Source organism: Bos grunniens, chromosome 25 (genome assembly GCF_055505025.1).
Source record: "Bos grunniens cultivar Pamir isolate PY7600 chromosome 25, Bosgru_T2T1.0, whole genome shotgun sequence".
Lineage (NCBI taxonomy): Eukaryota > Metazoa > Chordata > Mammalia > Artiodactyla > Bovidae > Bos > Bos grunniens.
This window is the reverse complement of record NC_141189.1, coordinates 33,566,061-33,589,753: the sequence shown is the minus strand read 5'-3', so window position 1 is coordinate 33,589,753 and position 23,693 is coordinate 33,566,061. Positions and strand designations below refer to the sequence as shown.

The 23,693-nt window shown below is 48.1% G+C and overlaps 1 long non-coding RNA gene across 1 annotated transcript; it reads right to left on the bottom strand.

The window, feature by feature from the left end:
- Window positions 1–382: 382 nt before the first annotated feature.
- Window positions 383–8,358, bottom strand: LOC147345438 (uncharacterized). The gene is made up of 2 exons (XR_015154754.1): window positions 7,684–8,358; window positions 383–2,382 (listed from the first exon to the last, which is right to left on the bottom strand). It is a non-coding gene; the product is annotated as an uncharacterized LOC147345438 (long non-coding RNA).
- Between the last annotated feature and the right edge of the window lie 15,335 nt (window positions 8,359–23,693).

Below are 23,693 nucleotides of genomic sequence, written 5' to 3'. Positions count from 1 at the left end.
GAACATTGATTTCTGGACCTCGGGGAAGACTTACTGAATCAGAACCTCTGGGGAAGGGGCTGAGGAATCTGCATTGTAATTACTTCCCCAGGTGTTATTTATGGACGATGACATCTTACATACAAAAATGTATAGATTCTGTTTTTATTTGGCCCCTATTTATAGATTCTATGCAACCATTTTTTAAATTTACTTAATTTTTAATTGAAGGATAATTGCTTTACAATGTTGTGCTGGCTTCTACTTCACAACAACACGAATCAGCTTTCTGTGTGTGTGTGTGTGTGTGTGTGTGTGTGTATCCCTTCCATCTTGAGCCTCCCTCCCACTCCCGTACCTCTATCCCGTCCCTCCAGGTCATCACAGAGCACCATTTATGTAACTTTTAAATTGAAGTATATTTGATTTGCAATATTAACATTAGTTTCAGATGTACAATAATAGTGGGTACAATTCAATATTTTTATAGAATATACTGCATACAATATTATAAAACACTGACTTTATTTCCTGTGCTGTATATTACATTGTCAGTTATTTTATGCCCAGTAGTTTCTGCCTCTTTTAATCCCCTTCTCCTCCGCCACACCTCTCCCCTCTGGTGACCACTAATTTGTTCTCTTTACCTGTGAGTCCACAGAATTGAAAAAGAGTTGGACACAACTTAGTGGCTAAACAACAAAAGCCTGAGTCTACTTCTGTTTTGTTACTCTCATTTGTTTTACCTTTTAGATTCCACATCCCTGGTGGCTCAGACATTAAAGCGTTTGCCTACAATGCAGGAGACCTGGGTTTAACCCCTGGGTCAGGAAGATCCTCTGGAGAAGGAAATGGCAACCCACTCCTGTATTCTTGCCTGGAAAATCCCATGGACGGAGGAGCCTGGTGGGCTACAGTCCATGGGGTGGCAAAGAGTCGGACATGACTGAGCGACTTCACTTTCTTTAGATTCCACAGATTAGTAAAAACATACAGTATTTGCCTTCCTCTGTCTGACATCTTTCACTAATATACCCTACGTGGGAATGTGGGCCCAGGGTGCCAGCACTTCCAGTTTTCCAAGAGGGAGCCAGGAGCCAGATTTTTCAAGAAATTCCTCCACTGAAATAACTGCATCTCAATTTTAGAGCTTTGTGTAGAAAAAATGGAGACACTAGTTTGCATCCTTTAAGTTTTAGGAAGCATTTGGCCCAAAATTGATGGTAGAACTGTTTCCAAGCTGTGGGGAGATTTCTTCATCGACACTCAGCAAAACGCTGCCTTTCTCTTTTATTTGAGCAGTTCACTTTGATTTGGGGCAAGTGATTTAGCCACTTCGTGCCTCAGTCTCCTAGTTTTTAAAACAGAGATAATAGTTCTACCTCAAGGGTTGCTGTGAACATTAAATGAATTAACATTGTAAAGTGTGCATGAAGTAAGTGCTTGGTAAATACTTACTCTGTTATTACTACTGTCGTTGTTATTAGCAGCTTTGAAGGGGGAACTTCTGTGTCACAGGATGTAGCCAGTTTCGCCCACCCCAAGTCCCTCGGTTTTCCACCCACTGCCCCCAGAGGTTTAGCCAGAGGAGACCCTTCTTCCTGACCCACCACCACCGGTTGCATGTGGAGGGAACTCAGAAAGACACACACGTTCCTTGTCAAGACAGAGATGACCACCAGCTTTCAGTGTGGCTGGGAGACAGCCTTCCCAGACTCTGTGCCAAAAACCATATTTGGAAAGCGATTGCTCAATACTAATGATGGGAAGCTGAACCATTCAGGGTGGTTCTCACTGAACAGTAGGTGAGAAGGGACCCTGGGTTCCCAGAGGAAGGGAAGAAAGGACTGTGAGTGAGTGAGAGACATGGCAGGGACCAGAGAGCGGGCAGAGATGAGGTGTGGCATGTGGTGGGCTGAGTGACAGCTTGGCCTGGAGCCCACTCACCGTTGCGATTGTTGTTATTGTTCAATTGCTAAGTCGTGTCCAACTCTCTGTGACCATGGACTGCAGCACGCCAGGCTTCCCTGTCCTTCACTGTCTCCTGGAGTTTGCTCAAACTCATGTCCATTGAGCCAATGATGCAATTCAATCATCGCATCCTCTGTCACCCCTTCTCCTCTTACCCTCAATATTTCCCAGCATCCAGGTCTTTTTCAATGAGTCGGCTCTTCACATCAGGTGGCCAAAGTAGTAGAGCTTCAGCTTCAGCATCAGTCCTTCCAATGAATATTCAGGATTGATTTCCTTTAGGATTGACTGGTTTGATCTCCTTGCTGTCCAAGGGACTCTTAAGAAACCTCTCTAGCATCACAATTCAAAAGAATCAGTTCTTTGGTGCACAGCCTCCTTTATGGTCCAACTCTCACATCCGTACTGGAATGTGGATGGAAACCCTATGAACTGTATGAAAAGGCAAAAAGATATGACACCATTGTGATGAATATTGTAAAATCACCCTCCACTCCCTTGCTTGACATCATTCAATAACTCCTGGAACGCTAGGTTAAGTCCATGTTCCTTAGCGTCCAGGACCTTCCTGGAATTCCCTCTCCTTTCTCTTGCCACTTCTGTCCCCTGAATTTGAACTTGATGCTTAGAGCCCCCATCACTAGACACCCCATCTCAGGCACACCAGCTTGCACCTGCTATTTTCTCTGCTTGGAAAGCTCTTCTCCAACCTCTTTATCTCCTTACTGTGCCTCCTCCAGGAAGTCTTCCTGACCCTCCCAGTGGGGTCAGCACCCTTCTATGATCAGGAGGCAAATTCTGTTCCCTTGGCCATTTGAGCCATCTAGGCCATCAGCTGGAGAAGGCAATGGCACCCCACTCCAGTACGATTGCCTGGAAACTCCCATGGACGGAGGAGCCTGGTAGGCTGCAGACCATGGGGACGCGAAGAGTCGGACATGACTGAGTGACTTCACTTTCACTTTTCCCTTTCATGCATTGGAGAAGGAAATGGCAACCCACTCCAGTGCTCTTGCCTGGAGAATCCCAGGGACGGGGGAGCCTGGTGGGCCGCCATCTATGGGGTCGCACAGAGTCGGACACGACTGAAGCGACTTAGCAGCAGCAGTAGCAGGCCATCAGCACTCCATGGGCTGCTGTCAGGGTAGACCTTGGGGGCATCCTTCATCTTCTGCTCCCCAATGATCCCCTCTCCCCATCCCCCACCCAACCCTCTACCAAAGGTTATCTGAGGTTCTCTGTTGTGTGCCAGGCCCATGAGGATTACAAGAGAAAGGCCTGTGTCTCACTGGGGAAGGGTCCACCCAGTACCCCAGAGTGGGCTTGCCTGATGCAAGCCAGGCAACCCAGAACCAGTGTGAAGTTTGCTGAATAATTTATGCCAGTTCTTCTTGCCTTTTTGAGGAATGTTACAAGCTAAATTGTGCCCCCCATCTCCCAAATTCATATGTTGAAATCCTAAGCCCCAGTGCCTCAAAGCATGACTGTATTTGGAGGCAGGGGTCTGGGAAGGGGTGATTAAGTTAAAATGAGGTCATATGGGTGGACCCTAATTCCAACATGACTAGTGTCCTTATGAGAAGAGGAAGGGAGGATACAGACACTACAGAGGGAAGACCATGTGAAGACATACGGAGAAGGTGGCCACCTGCAAGCCAAGGAGAGAGACCTCTGATGAAATCAACCCTGCCAACACCTCAATCTTGGACTTCCAGCCTCCAGAACTGTAAGATAAATTTCTCTTTAAGCCAGTCAGTCTGTGATATTGAATACTTTGTTATGGAAGTTCAAACCAACTAACACAGGGGGTTCACAGTTGTGTTTCTGCCTTCATAAAATGGAGATAACAATGGAGACACATCATAATGTTGGGAGGATTGAGTGATTTAAATGCATGTAAAGCAGAAATGGACAAATGCTGTGAAAGTGTTAGTTGCTCAGTTGTGTCCTTGTGAGCCCGTGGACTGTAGCCTGCCAGGCTCTTCTGTCCATGGAATTCTCCAGGCAAGAATACTGGAGCAGGTAGTCATGCCCTTCTCCAGGAGATCTTCCCAACCTAGGGATCGGCCCAGGTCTCTCTCATTGCAGGCAGATTCTTTACCTTTTGAGTTAGTTGCTGTTTACTGTAGCTATTATCATTGTCATCAGCTGGGACAGACAGGACTTAGCAGTGAGAAATAAGAGGATACCACCGCCAGGAGGAATCAAAGGATCCCTGAATTTTAAAAAACTGGAAAGGCCACTTGGTGTCCCCATCCTTGTTTGATGAATAAGGAAACCCAAAGAGGGCAAGGGACTTTGGTCTCGTGGTAATGGGAGAGCCTCAGGGCTGAAACAGAACCTCCAGGCTATGCCATCCTGCTGGTTGTGGGTTTTAATTATTAAGAAAATTCATGCAAGTTCTTGGTTGCCTGGCTTGCGTCAGGCAAGCCCACACTGGGGTGCTGGGTGACCCTTCCCTGATGAGATGCAGGCCCTTGAGGAGGAAGCTGTCTGGCCACTGGGGTGAAGGAAACAGCTGCTCCCAGATTCATGTACACTAAGATACTTACTCCAAGGCCTCTCTAGGCATCCAGGCAGCCACGCGCTCCCCTCCTGTGGGAGCTTTGCCCAGGATCTGGGGCTGAGCGGAGATCATGAGGGCCCCTCCCTCTAGACAGTGTCTAGGAGCCGGGAGAAAAAGGGACCTCATGGGCTGACTTTGAGCTGGTCCAAGCCACAAGGATGCAGAAGGCAGGCGGGGCCCAGTCCTTCCTCTGGCCAATCGCTGTCCCCGTGAGCCAACAGTGTGCCATGCTGGCCTCCTGTTTGGGTGAGCGGAGTCCTGAAATGCAGGAGTGAGGGCTGCTTTCTAAGCCACCTCCAGACAGACATCTACTGCCTGCCAGCCAGGCGCTGAGCGGTGGCCCCAGAAACCCCTCCATGACTAGGAGACTCAGGCTGAAGGAACCCTCAAGTCCCCAGCTCTGAAGTCATCCAAATGTGATATCAGCATGTAATCAACGGTAAACAATTTAGTGAAATGTTTTACATTCTGTTTTTTTGCACTAAGTCCTGGAGATGCAGTGTGTATTCTACATTTCAGCATTTCTTGGTTGGACTCGCTCCCTCCATGCTCCGAGGCCACGTGAGGCTGGCAGCTGTAGGACCAGACAGTGCAGCTCTCAACCCTGGAGTTTTTTCTTAGGCTGAATTCAAATCCAGCACCCTACCAGTTACACATGTTGGCTTTTGTTTTGTCCACTGTCTGTACAGTCTTATCAGCTATTGGGTAATAATTAGTAACTTCAAATCAACAACTTTGTTATGCTCTCAATACTGTGCCAGGCTTTGCAGGTGGCACTCGTGGTAAAGAACCCGCCTGCCAATCAATGCAGGAGACGTAAGTGATGCGTTCGATTCCTGGGTTGGGAAAATCCCCTGGAGCAGGGCATGGCAACCCACTCTAGTATTCTTGCCAGGAGAATCCCGTAGACAGAGGAGCCAGGTGGACTTCACTCCATGGGGTTGCAAAGAGTTAGACTCGACTGAAGCGACTTAGCATGCAACTCTGTGCCAGCCAGTGAGGTGAATACCTTACATGGATTCTATTAAAACCCAAATAGCGGGGTCGGATAGAGTGGGAGACTGCATAGCACTGGAACTCCACTCAGTGCTCTATGGTGAACTAATGGGAAGGAACTCCAAAAAAGAAGGGATTTATGTATGTAAGTGTGGCTGGATTCATTTTGCTCTACAGGAGAAACTAATACAACATTGTAAAGCAGCTATATTCCAATAAAAATATGAAAATAAAAAGTATTTTTAAAAAAAGAAAATAAAGGTGATAAGATTTCACATTAAATAAAACCCTCACAGGGGAACTGCCTGGTGGTCCCATGGTTAGGACTCTGAATTTTCACTACTGAGGGCACAGGTTCAATCCCTGGTCAGGAAACTAAGATCCCACAGGCCACAAGGGTGAGGCCAGAAAAAACAAATAAATGACACCCCACACAGCCCTAGTGTTAGTTTTCAAATGAAGACAGGAAATCAAAAAGGTCACACAGACAGCAAATGAGAAAACCAGGACGTGGCCCCAAGTCTGGGGCTCATTCTCTCAGCCTCTGACACTGTGATTGATGCCAACCATTTGTGACGATTGAGCACGTGACATGTGGCTGTCCCGAACGGAGGTGCACCGTACAAGCAACCCTCAGAGATGTTAGATGTTGCAGGTTCAGTTTCAGACCATCGCAATAAAGCAAATATTACAATAAAGCAAACATTGCAGTAAAGCAAATATCCCAGTAAAGCAGGTCACGTGAATTTTTGGTTTCCCAGTGCACAGAAAAGTCAGGCTTACAGTAAACTGTCGTCTGTAAAGTGAGCCGTGGCATATGCCTAAATGTACATACCTTCATTTGAAAATACTTTATTGCTTAAAAAAAATGTCAAGCATCATCTGGAGCCTTCAGTGACCTGTAGGAGTAACATCCAAGGTCACCCATCACAGATCACCGTAATAAATATAATTGAAAGGAAAAAGCCATGTGAGACGTACCAAAATGTGACACAGACACATGAAGTGAGCAAACTGTTGGAAAAAATGCCACCAAATTTGCTTACCAGAAGGTTGCCACAAACCTTCACTCTGAAAAGAAACAAAACCAACGACCAAAAAAGCAATAACTGTGCAAAGCACAATAAAAGGAAGCCCAATAAAACAAGGTATGCCTGTAAGTGTAAAATACACACCAGATTTCCAAGATAAAAGTCGAAACAAAAACCAATAAATAATTTTTATCTTGATCATGTGTCGAAGTGATTCTTTTGGTTAAGCACAATACATGACTAAAGTAATTTCACCTGTTTCTGCTTTTTTTAAAAGCGGCCGTTGAAAGTTTTAAATGTCATGTGTGGCTGGCATTACGTTTTATTGGGCCATGCTGCTCTCGCCCATTTCCTTCTGGGCTAAATAGTCTCCCTGCCTTCAACCATTCACACATGACGTCATTTCTAATCCCTTCCCGGAGGTGCTGCTAGAAGCGAACTTCAGGGCTTTTAGAAGCAAACAATGTCCGGCTGACTGTTCTTCTATTTGCTTGTTCACATCCTTTGGCCAGTTTGAGTTTGAGTGGTTTTATCCTTTTGTTCCATTGAGGGACCTCTTTGTAACTAGAGGTCATTTGTTGCAACTGACCTACTTGTTGCAGAGTTGCAAATATTTTTTCCTGGTCATTATCAGTCTTTCAACTTTTTCTATGGTATCTTTGACCATAGATTCTGTTTTTATGTAGCCAATCTGCCAATCTCCTTCAGGGGTTTCTGGGTTTTGTGTCACATGAAGGAGGAGCTCACCCACTGCCAAGTGTCTGAAAAAGTATTATCTTGCATTTTCTTCCACTACATTAATTTTTTTTTTTTTTTTTTTTTGGCCACAGCATGGCATGTGGGATCCAGGGACCGAACCTGCATTCCCTACATCAGAAGCATGGGATCCCAACCATGGGACCACTAAAGTCCCTATATTCACTTTTTAATCCTTTTTTCTTTCATCTAACCGAAATCTATTTCCATAAGTAGATATGATTTAATTTTCCCCTGAATGTGTAGCCAACTGTCCCATTTAGTGAATAATTCATTCTTTCCCCACCACTTTGAAATACCATTAAAAACCAATCATCTTTAGACTCTGTTTTCCCTCTGTTGGCTGGCAAGTCAGCCACCAGCATGTACAAATTTATATCTTACCAGCTCCAGAAGCTCAGTACACAGAGGTCTCCCCTCTTCCAGCTGTCCCAGCGAACCCCCAAGGCGGACTCTCAGTGGACTGCTTGAACCGGCATGGTGGCAGGGAGTATGCTAACTGGCCAAGGCTGACCCACCTGGCTCCTTCTGGAGCACAAGGGTGTGGTCACTTGAGAAAGTGGGGAGGGTGGTTCCTCAAAGGGAAATTGGAATGCTGGTCAAAGAAATCGATGTCTCCCATAGCGTGTACCCTCCAAGCCTGTCCCTGGGTCCCCCAAAGCCACAGTCCCCTCAAAAGGCCAGCTAGGTTTATGTCCGCCCCAGGAATTCAGATCTGCCCTTGCATGGGGATTCCCGCTGGCCTGGAAAATCAGCCCGGGGAGGTGGGTGAGGACGGTCCTGCCTTCCGCTGCCCCAGGACGCTGGGCCAGATTTCCTCCCCTGCCAAAGGAGGCAGAGCTTTGGGGCTAGAGGGGAGAGGAGAAAGGAAGGATGGCCGCAGGGCGTAGCTGCTGTTTACAAACAGAAACCGCTCCTTCCTGCCCGCCCTTGAGAGTGGGGCTGTCTGGGCTGGCTGGAGCAATAGAGCTCTTACAGGGAGGGCCCCCAGAATGGCTCTTCTGGCCTCCCTCCAAAGGCCATCAGGAGACAGCCTGGGAATCCAGAGATTAGGCTCTTCTGTGAAGAGGTTTTGCAACACAAGCCAGCATGTTGACCTCGGGGAGCTGACGCCCGTATTTCTGCATAAGGTGCCCCAGCCCTCGCACCTCACGCCACAAGGCGGCACTGCAAGCCCCTCCCTCTCACTCTAAGCCTGCGGGGGAGGGGGTGTGACTTGGGGTGGAGTCAACAAGTGAAGCAATGCAGGAGACCCCGGTTCCACTCCTGGGTCCGGAAGATCCGCTAGAGAAGGGACAGGCTACCCACTCCAGTATTCCCTGGTGGCTCAGCAGGTAAAGAATCCGCCTGCCGTGCGGGAGACCTGGGTTCGATCCCTGAGTTGGGAAGATCCCCTGGAGAAGGGAAAGGCTACCCACTCCAGTATTCTGGCCTGGGGAATTCCCTGGACAGTATAGTCCATGGGGTCACAAAGAGTCATGAGGCTGGAACCCCAGTTCCCTTTTGGTGGTTCCCCGTCTCAATCAGCCCTTCTAGAGCCCCCAACACACACTGCCCCCATAATAATAATACACTAAAATAAGAGTAAATGCAAACACCACAGCAAAAAAGCACAAACGTCTCTTTAAAAAACTTGGCTCCATTGTTTGACACGGAATAGAACAACTAAAGGAAAGCAAGCTGCTTGCAACACAGAACAAGGAATGGCTGGGTTCAAAGCTCAGTTCTGCCACTCGCTGTGATCTGGGGAACCGTACACATTTTGTGCCTTTGTCAACATCTCTGTAAAATGTGGCTGAGGACGGTCCCCACCACACCCCATAAAATTGTTATGAGGATTCAAGAAACAACATCAATAAATGCCCAATAACAGTAGCAACCAGGTGATGGTGGCAAGTGGCTCTGGGAAATGAGTGGCAGCCACGTTGCAAGTGAGGGGAGGGAGAAATTGGGAAAACTCTCTGAAGTAGCATAGTGCTATTTGAAAGAAGACTTAGGTTAGTTGTCATGGATATTGTAAAACCTCGAGGGCGACCACTGAAAAATTTTTTAGTATATTTGATAGGCTAAGAGGAGAAAAAAATGAAATCATAAAATATTTTAAAACAGATGGCAGAAAAATAGGGGAAGAGTAAAAAAAGAATTAAGTGCACTGAATACATTTACAAACATGGTAGATATCAATCCAATTCTGTCATTATATTAAATGTGAATGGTATAAATATACCAATTAAAAAACAGAGGCTGTCAGAATGGCTGTCAGAAAGACAAGACTCAACCACATGTATACAAGAAACCGACTTTAAATCTGAACAAATGGGAGTTCTAGCAGAAGGTAAAGGGCTGTGGAGTCGAACTGCCCAGGTTTGATTGATAGCTGTTTCTTTAACCTCATTGAGACTCAGTTTTCTCTTCTGTAAAATGGGATCATAATAGTTATGATTGTGTACAGATGTTTTGAGCATTCGACGAGCTGATTCATATAAAGCATTTAGAGCAGTGACTGATGGGGCTTCCCTGGCAGTCCAGTAGTTGAAACTCTGTGCTTCCACTTGGGGAACATGGGTTTGATCCCTGGTCAGGGAACTAGAATCTCACATGTCACGTGGTGTGGTCAAATGTTAAAAAAAAAAAAAAGGATAGTGACTGGCACACAGTACTGTTAAGAGCATGGTGGTTTTGCTGCTGCTGTTATTATTATTATCAAGTGTAGCTTCAGGACAAGTTCCAGCCAGCTTTTCGCTTCCAAGCTTCCCCTAAATAGAAACTCTACAACCATCATTTTTTCCTTGAGTTTTAGGTCAAGATCACCTGCATAATTTCCAGGGTCTAGTGCAAAATGAAAGTGCAGGACCCCCTACTCAAAATATTTAAGAATCCCACATTGGTCCTGGCAGGGCATTAAATCGAGTGCAGGGTCCTTTTGTGTGACAGGCCAGGTCTCATGCCTATGAAGCTGGCTCTGCTGAAGATCCACAGACCGAGGGGGCAAGGTCAGAATCCAGGAGGCCAGCCATGCCTCCCCTCCCGCTCCCGGCCCCAACCTGCTCCACCTGACAGGTCAGAAACTCGGGGACCTCCTGCCTGTGGGCACACCTCACTCCTCCCACCCGACCCGTGGAACCTTGGCCCAGATGTGTGCCTTGCCAAAGAAATACCTTGCTGCCTGCTTCCTTTTGAAATCCTGAACCCAGGATTCCGAGGGGGCCTCCTTTCTGTGAACCCACTGGAGCAATTGGGAAGGAGAATATACTGGGGGTAGCTAACACTGATTCAGCTTTGCTCAGGGGTGGGCTGAGCATTCCTGGTTTCAGGGGGATGCCTGCTCCTAGGAGCCCCGGGCAGGAACAAGTCCCAGCCTGTCCACGTGCTCCCCACCTTCCAGTCACCCAGTTGGCCATGTACATGCACCACCCCGTCCCCCAGGGGAGGAGGGAGGCTGGCAGAGACTTCAGGGCTTTTTGCCTCTCAGGGGCTCTGTTTACCTAGCCAAAGTCCAGGGGCTCCAGCTGTCTCTGGACCCTCTCTCCCCTGTCCTAAAGGTCACCACTCACAAGCCCTTGACCTCTGGGGCCCTTGGAGCTGCTCCCAGGGAGACAGGGTGCAGGCAGGGCAGGGGAGCAGGGAGCCCGGCTGGTTGGCACAGGCAGTGGCGTAAGTGACAGCTCCAGGGTGCCCAGCCACCCGGGCGATTCCCTGCGAGCGTGGGCAGCCGGCGAACAAGCCTTCAGTGTCCGTGCAGCCCACCCGGCTCCGAAACACATCCTCTCTGTTTTCTGGGGGTGGGGCCTGATCGTAACCCCTCAGGGCCCAGTGACTGCAGGATACCCGTCATCTCCCACCCCTATTTTATATCCCCATCCATCCTCTCCTTCATCAAGAGGGAGGGACTCCCCGAAGACCTGGGTGCAAGCCAGGTTTTTTTTTTTTTAATCTCAAAGATCTTGTCCATCCCAGCCTGGGCAGGGCCTGGGAAAAGCCTCTGGCTCCATCCATCCTCTCTTTCCATTCCCTACCCCCTCAGAAATGAACGTCGCAGGCGTTCTGCCAAGCTCAAAATCCTGAAATGCAAGCCACCGCCTCGTGGGTGCCCAAGAAGAGTCGGGGTGGGGCTGGCTCCCTCGGTGGCACCAAACCCCTCCTCCCCTTACACTTTCCACTTTGGCATCAGACATAGGGCCCCTCCCCCGAGACCCACACCCTGACTCTAGGGCGTGCATGCGTGCTAGGTCACTTCAGTCGTGTCTTTGCGACCCCATGGACTGTAGCCCACGAGGCTCCTCTGTCCATGGGATTTTTTAGGCAAGAGTACTGGAGTGGGTTGCCATGCCTTCCTCCAAGGGCAGGGGCGGGGGTCCTTCCTGATTCAGGGATCAAACCCATGTCTCCTGTGTCTCCTGCCTTGGCACGCAGGTTCTTTACCATTAGCGCCATCTGGGAAGCCCACTCTAGGGCAGTGAGGAAGTTTTCAGGACCCCAGATCCAGAGAGTGGTATGAGAGGCAGGTGTGCTCGCATGTAGAGATGGGGTGGGGTGGGGGGACAGACTATTTGAAATCCAGGACCCCCAGGTGGAGTGGAGGTATGGAGGATGGATCTCTTTCAATTCAGACCTTAACATTTGGTGGGAGTTGAGGGGGAGGAAAGGGAGAGCAAGTGGGTGCAGGGCAGGAAATCAAGGTGCTATCTCTGCCCCAACAGCTACCAGATTGCATGAGCTAACTTGCGGAATCTCAGAACAGGGATGCCAAAACTGCGTATCTTAATTGTGTTTATTATTATTGCTGCTGTTCCTGTTGTTACCCTGTCTTCTTTCTGGGGCTTCAGTTCCCCACAGGGGTGCACGGTGTCTCTGTCTCTACCTGTGCTGGGGAGGGGAAGTTGCCTTCCCAGAGAAAAGAGTGGGTTTAGCTGCCCCAGGACCGTCCCCAGGACACTTCTGTCCTCTGCTCAGAGCTCACAGGCCAGGCAGGGTTGGGTTTGTTCCCAGCTTGGGTTTGTTCATATCCTGTTCACTCTCTCATCAGGGACACATCAGTCCATCTTGGGATTCTCCTAGTGTTCTGCTCTTGTGTAGGAAGGGTAATAAATACACTTGGAATTGAATTAAATTTAGTCACTGGAACTAATTCTATTCATTCTATCGACATCCATGCATTTAAGAAATGAGGCCTGTCATGTGCCAGATGCTGTGCTGGAGTTAAGGGTGCAAAAATAAAGAGGATGGTGCCCACCTTTGGGGACTCAGAACTGAGTGGGAGTAGGCACAAACCTATCAGCCCCCCACCTACAGTAATGGAAAGGATCCCCCAAGGGGCTCATTAAACAGTGCCCAGAACCCCTTGCTGGGCTTTCTGACTCTAAGGCTGAGAAGAGCCCAGGAATCTGCATTTTACAAAAGGACTTCCCTGGTGATCCAGTGGCTAAGACTTCACATTCCCAACTCAGGGGGCCCAGGTTCAATCCCTGGTCAGGGAACTAGATCCTGCATGCCGCAACTAAGAGTTCACATGCCACAACTAAGACCTGGTGTAGCCAAATAAATAAATAAGAACTTCACAAGGGAGTTTGGAAAGGCTGGCCTAAGGAATAGGATGTATACCCAGAGCTGAGAAGGAAAGGAAGCTGCAAGGACCCATCAGGGACAGCAAGCTAGCCCTTCCTGGGGGACCGACTGGGAGCTGTGAACTAAACACAAGGCCATTCACTGGGTGGAGAAGGGACTCATGTTCCTGGAGCCAGAACAGCATGAGCAAAGGTCCTGTGGTGAAAAAGTGAAAGACCAGGGTGGATGGAGCACAGGAGGAAGGGGACCTGGAGAGGCGGATCAGCGTTAAAGTTGGGGTGGGGGATACCCTAGGAGTCTGGGGAGCCCTGGAAGGGTTTTGTGCAAGAGGGGCTGACATGATTGATGCTTTGAAAAAATTTTCATTTTTCAGATGAACTTATGGTTGCCAGAGGAAGGGATAGTTTGGGATGGACAGGTACACACTGCTACTTTTAAAATGGATCACCGTCAAAGGACCTTCACTGTACCACAGGGAACTCTGCTCAATGTTCTGTGCCAGCCTGGATGGGAGGGGAGTCTGGGGGAGAATGGATACATGTATATGTGTTGCTGAGTCCCTTCTCTGTCCACCTGAAACTATCACAACATTGTTAACCAGCTATACCCCATACCCCAATACAAGGGCTTCCCAGGTGGCGCTAATGGTAAAGAACCTGCCTGCCAATGCAAGAGACATAGAGACATGGGTTCGATCCCCTGGGTTGGGAAGATCCCTGGGAGGAGGGCATGGGAACCCACTCCAGGATTCTTGGCTGGAAAATTCCATGGACAGAGAAGCCTGGAGGGTTACAGTCCAGAGGGTCACAAAGAGTCCGACACGACTGAAGGGACTTAGCACGCACCCCAATACAAAATAAAAAGTTCAAAAAAAAAAAACCCAAGCTTTTTCATTCCCCAGATGCACACACGGAGCCTTGCAGGTCCATCCAGCTACTGGCAAGATCAGGCTTCTCTCCCAGCTGCCACCTCCGTGGGGCCCTGCAGAGGGAGGAGCATGGAGCACACGTAGTCTGGAGTCCCACCTCGCTAGACGGGAGGCTCCGGACTCGGTGTCGGCTTTCATGGGCTGTGCCCACCTCTGTGTCCCCCGGGGGTTGCCCAGCAGCTCCAGAGGGAGAGGGAAGCTGTTTTCCAGTCTCGCTGCCAAGATCCACCTCTGGTTCCCCTGCCCCGCCCTCAGACGGCAGTGCCAGGACCGATTCTCCCCTCGCTGCCATTCCACCCACCTCCTCTGCCTCTGGAGTCACCTGCCAAGGTGCTAACAGATGGGGGGACAAGCCAGTGCCGCAGAACAGACGTTCACGCCCTCAGGAGACTCTCCTCCGAACCCCCAGACCTGAGCGAGCCCCTTCTCCCACCACCCACATGCCCTGAAGTCTGGCTGGCCGAGAGGAAAGGGGGCGTCCTCAGCCCCTCCTCAGACCCTCAGCGTTTGCTGGGTAGGAGGCTGGAGGGGAGGTGGGCAGTGCCTACAGGGGTTGGGCCGCCAAGCACGATTGGCACGGAGTTGACGGGATGCCCGGACATCCACTCAGGGGCGTGGGGGTCAGGGCACGGCTCAGGGGGCGGGGCTACACAGCGGGCCTCATTTGCATACAACCCTGAGGGGCGGGGCCAGGCCGCTGGCGTAATTCTTGACGCCATCTCCCCAACCTCCGCTGCGCCCGGGCGCACTGCCCCCGTTACCCCTGGGGGACGCTCTTACCCACCCACCCAGTGTCTTTATCTCCTCTTTTGCATAGATTTAAAGCTCCTGGACCAGTTCCTGGAATCCAGGGAGGGTGGACGGGAGGGGAGAAAAGACATCCATTCTCCGAACGGATGAAAAAAGCTCCTGAGAAGATTTCTGGGAAAAGTTGAAGCCACTGGGGTTTATGAGGAACCAAGATGGGGAAGGGGGTTCCCAAGTGGCGCTAGTGATAAACAACTCGCCTGCCAATGCAGGAGACTAGGAGAGGCGGGTTCCATCCCTGGGTTGGGAAGATCCCCTAGAGAAGGGAATGGCAACCCATTCCAGTATTCTTGTCTGGAGAATCCCATGGACAGAGGAGCCTGGCAGGCTATGGTTCGTAGGATCGCAGAGTCAGACTCGACTGAAGCAACTGAGCACGCACTCAGGATTGGGGAGGTGGAGTGGGACTATACAGGCTTTTTCTGCACTGTTCCTTTCCACAGGTGATCCACGCCTCCTGGGGCCTCAAAAGTTCTCCTTTTGTTCTGGGTCAGCTTCAGGACCCCAGTCACCAAGCTCACAACATGATTTTCTAAGTCGGTGTGTGGATCAGCAAGTCCTGGGCTGGCCAGGCCTCTGAAGAGTCCCCCCTGGCCTGCAATTCTCTGACTAGTGGGGGTCCTTAACAGATACTGAGAAAGCAGGAGTCCCCCTAACTAACCCAACCAGCAAGGCGCCTCTGCTATGCACCAGTCTCTGTGGCCTGCATTTCATAGACATTACTCCAGACAACTGGCTAAGCCCCCACGAATAGAAACTATTCTTGTTATTCCCATTTTACAGATGAGGAAACTGAGGCTTGGGGCCGTTACATGAGTTGTGCATAATCACCCAGAGAATGAACTGCAGTGCCTGAATATATTTAAAGCTCCTGGACCAGTTCTTGGTGTTCTGTGGTTCCCTGTCAGGATGGTCCTGCTTTGGAACAGGAGGCTGCACACCCATTGGAAAGGTCAGTTCTCTGACTCACATCCTCCCCTGATGGGTCTCACTCATCTGAGACCACCAACAGCTGGGGTTGAGCTGTGGGCACTGCAGAGACGCCCTCCAACACACACACACACACACACAAACACACACACACTCTCTCACACTTTGCCAGGCTCAAACCCACTGGACTTGTGGCAGAGGAGGGGCTGTTCCAGGAGCCCCTTGGCCACCCTCACCAGGCTGTCCTGGGCTCTGCCCCCTGTGGGTGCCCACACCCTGGCCTGCCCGCGGAGGAGCGCCAGGAATCCCAAGCAGCATAGTTGGGTGGGGAGGAGGGAAGGACCAGCCATCCCTGGGACACAGAAAACTCCTCCCAGGAGCCCATTTGTAGTTACAAGGGACCCAAGAAGGTGTAGCCAGAGGCTCAAAGCCCAGCCCAATATAGAGACCAAGAATTTTCTGTGAGTTTTCAAGGGAGGAATTGAAGGACTCCACATAGTTCCTTAGGAATTTTAATCATGTGCCTTGAACCTGCTTCCTTTCCTGCCCCGCCCCCCTCAGCCTATGTGAGGGGACACTTGTCAAGGGTGCCCCAGGAACCACAGAAGCAAACAGCCAGGACTTTGTGTGTTGGTGACGCACTGACATTTCTGGTCAAGGCAAAAAATGCAGCCGCCTCCCTCCCAGAGCCTAACAGCCTGACACTGGCTGGGGAAGGATGAAGGGAGGGGAGCCCCCTGGGGCCAGTGCCAGTTCATCCTAACTGTACTTCTGTGGGCACCCCATAACGTGTGGTCGGAAGCCTGGACTCAGCCTGATTGCCTGGTTATGGATCCTGGCTCCACCATCTCTGTAAATTTGGATGACTTCCTAAACTGCCCTGTGCCTCAGTTTTGTTATCTGTAAAATGGGGACAGGCACAGCAGTGACTTCAAAGGATGAATGTGGGATTACCTGAGATAAGAGGGTAGCACTGGGCATCTCACAAGCGTTCAAGATGTTATCTTCAATTATTATTATTATTGCTATTTGTTAGCAGAGAACAGATAAATGCTGTCCCACCATGTCAGCTGCTTGGTGAGTAGGGCTCTGGGGTCCTCTGTCCATTAGACTACCCTGCAGTGATTGCCAGTGGCCTTGCCAGACCCCTCTTGGACTCCAGGTCCACTTAAAGTAGTAACTTTTCTTTTATTTGGGAGGCTGGGGTCAGCAGTTCAGACCCTAAAGTCACATACCTAGACTCATGTCCTGTCTCAGCCATTTATTCACTGTGTGAGATTCTTAACCTCTCTGGGCCTTGATTTCCACTTCCATAAAATGACAAGGTAAATAGAACCCATGTTCCAGGGCTTAGTTCCCTGACCAGGGACTGAACCCACACCCCCTACAATGGACGTGCAGAGTCTTAACCACTGGATCACCAGGGAAGTCCCTGAAGCTCACTTTTAAAAACCTCATATGACTCTTCAGTGAAACAGAAGTGTTTTCCCCTGGGTTGTTTGACTGAAGACTGTGGCTTGAAGTTCTGTGAAGGCAGGTGGAGTCCCTGCTAGAGCCACAATGCCCAGCACAGGTGTTGACACATGCCAGGTGTTCCGTGAATATGTCAAATGAAGACGTGAATGAATGAATGAAAGCTTACATGGAGTGACCCAGTGTTCAAGGGTAGCCCTTCTATGCATCTTACTAATCCACAGTCACCTTCAGTCCCAGACCAGATGGCACAACTCTCGGCCCTTCAGTCATCGAGCAAAGACAGGCTCGGTGTACCCTCTTAGCTCTCCCTAACCTGGGGGGAGACAGGCTCGGTGTACCCTCTTAGCTCTCCCTAACCTGGGGGGAGACAGGCTCGGTGTACCCTCTTAGCTCTCCCTAACCTGGGGGGAAAAGTGGGTTCTGCAACAGGCCTGGGAGTTCTGAAGAGGACAGAGCACCGGCTCCAGCTCTAACTGACTGTGTGACTATGAGCAAATCACTGTGCCTCTCTGGGCTTTCTCTTCTGAAAAATAAGGGCTTGAAAGTATCACCTCCCGAGGCCCTCGTGAGCCCTATCTATTCCTTCATCCATTCACTCAAGAAACATCTGGTGATTCTAAAGGTTAAAACCAAAACAGAGGGTCGCCTCTGAATCATTCTTGTTAACCAGAAAATGAAAAAGCCCCAGGACCTTTGCATTCCTAGAGCATTGTTTTTGAGGTTTTCCTGTACTTTTCCTGGCTTTGGTTTTGCTGAATTTGTGAAATGAAATTGGGAAAGAGAATACAACAGCATTCAAATTAGTGAGTATCCTGGCCCCCAACAGCTCCAGCCTTGATATCTCAGACCCTATGTCCCTTCTTTTATTTTTTTGTAATTTTAATTTTCTTTTTTTGTTTTTTTACCCCTTCTTTTGAAGCACCCCTATTGGGAAATAGATAGATAGCAAGGTCAGAGAGTGACTTTTGGTGTCAAACATGATAATAAATTCTGAACAATTCACCCAGGAAGAAACCTGGGGGTGTAGGAAATCAACCAGACAGAAGACAAGCAGCCTGGTCCCCACTGCATATCTGCCTTGTCTGTATCATGTGACCCCACCTGAAGTGTGACCCCCTTCTCCTCTCCAGCCCCTGGGCCTCAATTTTCTGGATCAGAGGATCTTTCAGGAGCCTCAGCAAAGCAAAATACCAAAATCAGCTGCCTAAAGGGTCAGCGAGCAAGCTGTGTGAGTGAAGCAGGACCGGTGTGAGACAAGAGGGAATGGTAGGGACTGTGGTAGAATGAAGGCTGCAAGCTCCGTATATCAGCTTCAGGGAGAGTGTGCAGACAGGGTAGCCAGATAATCCCCTTTAATACAAGCCAAATGTGTGTGTGCACGTGTGTGTGTGTGTGTGTGTGTGTGTGTGTGTGTGTGTGTAGAATGTATTATTTAGTCATTGGCAATTAATTCAATACATTTTTGAAAGCTTCCTGATCATTGAGACTCGGGTCCATGCCCATCAGCCTTCGATCTTCAACCCTGTCTCTCTTCTGTGGCTTCTCACGTTGTCCCTGAAGCCTGCTGGATCTCTGCACCACAGGTCTGGTCTCAGAAATGCTAAAATGCTGGGTAAGGCCATGGAGACACAAAAGGCTACAAGTGTGAACCTATACATGCGCGCGCACACACACACACACACACACACACATACACATATGCACTGCTTAGGGAGTGGTCTGTTCCTTGGAGCCAGCTGGACAGGATCCTCCTGAACCCACTGGAAAGCAAGTGAACTGAGAGATCCTCCAGTTTCTCCCAGTTTGCTCCCAGGCCTGGCACAGAGCCAGCTCTTGGTCGTGTCTCTAGGATTTCCTGCCTGGGCTGCAGCAAGGAAGACACCCAGTGACCTGTGGTCACCATGCCAGCCTCTGAGAGCCACAGTGGGAAACACCTCACGGGTCCCTAAGCTGTAAAAGCAGATAGGAGACTTACCTTCCCACAGCAAAATGCAACTACATCCTTTTTCTTCTAAAATTCAGAAGTCATCCCTTCTGTCCAAGATGAATGTACATGCATTTTTATGTACTTGTTTGGTTATTTACAATTCACCCAATCAAGTACTGCACGTGCATGCGTGCTCAGTCGTGGCCGACTCTGTGCGACCCAGGGAACTCTTGTGTCTCCCACATTGGGAGGCAGATTCTTCACCACTATGTAAAAGAATCCGCCTGCCCAGGTGGCGCAGTGGTAAAGAATCTGCCTGCCAATGCAGGAGATGCTGGGTCAGGAAGATCCCCTGGAATAGGAAATGGCTATCCACTCCAGTATTCTTGCCTGTGAAATTCCATGAACAGGGGAGCCTGGTGGGCTGCAGTCCATGTGGTCGCAGAGAGTCAAACATGACTGAGTGACTGAGCATGCAAATACAATAAACTATTTATGGAACACCCACTTTTACAGCAACTGGGGTGCAGAGCTGACTAAAAGCTCAGGGTGTCCCCAGTTCTCTCCACTTCACTTTCTGACCCCGTTGCTCTGCCAAAACACCTTTTCTCACAGTTCATCCAAAGACCCCTGGGCACTAAACCCAATGATCTTTTTATTTTCTTATTTAAAAAAAATTCCTAATGATGAGCACATCCAGTATCATTAGGGAAATGCAAATCAAACAAATCTCACAGATACCATCTCACTCCCATTAAGATGGCTAATATTAAAAAAAAAAAAAACAGAAAATAAGTTTTGACAAGGATAGTCCCACCAGCCCTTGTTAGTGGGACTAGTATGATGGCTCTTCAAAAAATTAAAAATAGAATTGTGTTATCTAACAATTCCTATTCTGAGTATATACTCAAAATAATTGAAAGTAGAGTCTCAAAGAGATATTTGTATATCTGTGTTCACTGAAGCATTATTCATAATAGCTAAAACATGGAAGCAAACCAAGGGTCCATTGATAGGTGAATGGATAAGCAAAATTCAGTACAAGGGAATATTGTTTAGATTTAAAAATGGAAGAAGTTTTGCAATATACTACAACCTGGGTGAACCTTGAGGACATTATGCTAAGTGAAATGAGCCAGTCACAAAAAGACAAATACTGTGTAGTTCCACTTATATATAAGAGTTACTTAGAGTAGTCAAAATCATAGAGACAGAAGTAGAATGGGTTGGCAAGGGGAATTAGGGAGAGTTACTGTTTAATGGATACAGACTTTTAGTTTTATAAGATAAAAAGAATTATGGAGATGGATGGTGGTGATAGCTCAGTTTAGTTCAGTTCAGTCGCTCAGCTGTGTCCAACTCTTTGCGACCCCATGGACTGTAGCACGCCAGGCCTCCTTGTCCATCACCAACTCCTGGACTTTACTCAAACTCAAGTCCATTGAGTCAGTGATGCCATCCAACCATCTCATCCTCTGTCATCCCCTTCTTCTCCCACCTTCAACCTTTCCCAGCATCATGGTCTTTTCTAATGAGTCAGTTCTTCACATAAGGTGGCCAAAGTATTAGAGTTTCAGCTTCAGCATCAGTCCTTCCAATGAGTATTCAGGACTGGTTTCCTTTAAGATGGACTGGCTGGCTCTCCTTGCAGTCCAAGGGACTCTCAAAGAGTCTTCTCCAATACCACAGTTCAAAAGCATCGATTCTTCGGTGCTCAGCTTTCTTTATAGTCCAACTCTCACATCCATACATGACTACTGGAAAAACCATAGTTTTGACTAGATGGACCTTTGTTGGCAAAGTAATGTCTCTGCTTTTTAATATGCTGTCTGCTGCTGCTAAGTCACTTCAGTAGTGTCCGACTCTGTGCGACCCCATAGACGGCAGCCCACCAGGCTCCCCCGTGTCTGGGATTCTCCAGGCAAGAACACTGGAGTGGGTTGCCATTTCCTTCTCCAATGCATGAAAGTGAAAAGGGAAAGTGAAGTCACTCAGTCGTGTCCGACTCTTAGCGACCCCATGGACTGCAGCCCACCAGGCTCCCCCGTCCATGGGATTTTCCAGGCAAGAGTACTGGAGTGGGGTGCCATTGCCTTCTCCAATATGCTGTCTAGGTTGGTCATAAATTTTCTTCCAAGGAGCAAGAGTCTTTTAATTTCATGGCTGCAGTCACCATCTGCAGTGATTTTGGAGCCCAAAAAATAAAGTCTGTCACTGTTTCCTTTGTTTCCCCATCTATTTACCATGAAGTGACGGGACCAGACGTCATGATCTTAGTTTTCTGAATGTTGAGTTTTAAGCCAAGTTTTTCACTCTCCTCTTTCATCAAGAGGCTCTTTAGTTCTTCTTCACTTTCTGCCATAAGGGTGGTGTCATCTGCATATCTGAGGTTACTGATATTTCTCCCGGCAATCTTGATTCCAGCTTGTGCTTCTTCCAGCCCAGCGTTTCTCATGACGTACTCTGCATATAAGTTAAATAAGCAGGGTGACAATATACAGCCTTGACGTACTCCTTTCCCTATTTGGAACCAGTCTGTTGTTCCATGTCCAGTTCTAACTGTTGCTTCTTGACCTACATGCAGATTTCTCAGGAGGCAGGTCATGTGGTCTGGTATTCCCATCTCTTTAAGAATTTTCCACACAGTATTATGAATGTTATTTGTTACCAATGAATTGTACAACTACTTTTAGGTTATTTTTAGGTTAAGATAAATTTTACATCACATGGATTTTATCATAGTAAGAAAAATTGAAAAAAAATCCTAATAGCGCACCGAGCACCCCAGACTTTGGGTTTCTAAATACCATTCTCCAGTAAAAGGAAACAGGGTTCCTTGGAGAAATGGCTGATTCCGGGACTGGAGCAGAAAAATTTGAAATGAGCCTGGAGCATCTTATAGGGCCAGGAAGTAAGGAAGTGCTCAAAAAACAACAGGACGGGGGCTGTCAAAGGGACATAGGAACCACAGGACATAGGATCCAACCCAAAGAACTTCCAATGCTCAAAGCTGGAACAATTTGAGCAACACAATAAATAATGTAGTATTGGATTATAGCCCAGAGTGTAAAATATATATCCATGAGTAATATTGACATAAATAAATGGTAGAATAAATAACAGTGAAGATATTTTCTTAGAGAAGAATTACAAATAATACATGTACATACATATATTACAAATAATACATGTACATACATACATCTCCCAGAGATGGAGCTTAATCCCACCCCACCTTGGGTGTAAGCTGGACTTAACGACACACTTTTAAAGAGTGGAGTATGGAAAGGGATGAGCAGTAACGGGCATAGAGGAGAAGTTTGGCAGATGCCCCCTTAACCATGACCAGCATGACCAGTTTAACCTCTACAGGGATGTCACGCAGACATCATGAATGCCTTCACAGGAAGGAATGAGAAAGACACTGCATCCCTGGTCTTCCCTGCCAAATCTGTAACCCCAGACTAATCACAAGAAAAGCATCAGACAAACCCACGTTCAGGGACATTTAACAAATACCTTCAAATACCAACAAATAGAAGGACTCTTCAAAACTGTCAAGATCATGAAAAACAAGGAAAGATGGAGATACAGCCATCAACAGAAGAGAGCTGATAATGAAGTACAGTGTAATATACCCTGGATTGGATCTTAGAACAGATAAAGGCAAACAGGAAAAACAAATTCTGGAGTTTAGTTAATAGTAATACACTAATGTTACTTTTTAGTTTTAACAAATGAACCATAACAAACAGTTCCAACAGTTATTAGAGGGCGATGGGTGAAGGGTACATGGAAATTCTCCACCTTGTCTTTGCGACTTTTCTAAGAACCTAAACATATTGCACAATTTAAAACTCTATTTAAAAAAGCATTTCCTCCTGATTAAAGAGGAACACATGTTCACTGTAGATGATTAAATATAAACAAATAAGAAACCAGCAGTTTCAATGACATCTTATTCTGCACTTTTTTTTTGACTTGAAGTATAGTTAGTTGGCTCAGTGGTAAAGAATCTGCCTGCCAAGCAGGAGACCCGGGTTCGATCCCTGGAGAAGGAAATGACAACCCATTCCAGTAATCTTGCCTGGGAAGTCCCATGGACAGGGGAGCCTGGTGGGCTACAGTCCACGGGGTCTCAAAGAGTCAGACACAACTTAGTGACTTTGCAACTCCATGGACTGTAGCCCATCTTCCTCTGTCCAGGGAATTCTCCAGGCAAGAATACTGGAGTGGGTTGCCATTCCCTTCTCCAGGGGATCTTCCTGACCCAGGGCTTGAACCCAGATCTCCTGCACTGCACGTAGATTCTTTACCATCTGAGCCACCAGGGGAGCCCCCAACAACAACAATACTCTATAACAATAATGTAATGGATTATAGATAATTATACGGTGAAAGTGAAGTCGCTCAGTCGTGTCTGACTCTTTGAGACCCCATGGACTGTAGCCTACCAGGCTCCTCCCTCCATGGGATTTTCCAGGCAAGAGTACTGGAGTGGGCTGCCATTTCCTTCTCCAGGAGATCTTCCCAACCCAGGGATTGAATCCAGGCTTCCTGCATTGTAGGCAGATGCTTTACCATCTGAGCCACCAGGGAAGTCAATTATACTGTAACAATACTCTATTACAAAATAAAAGTAAATAAATAAGTAAATTTGTCTATTAAGGGCAGGATTCAAACCCAGGACTTCTGGCTCCAGTTCCTAATTTCTTTTGCACCGCCCCACATGGCTGACAGTCACCTCCACCTTGGACCAAC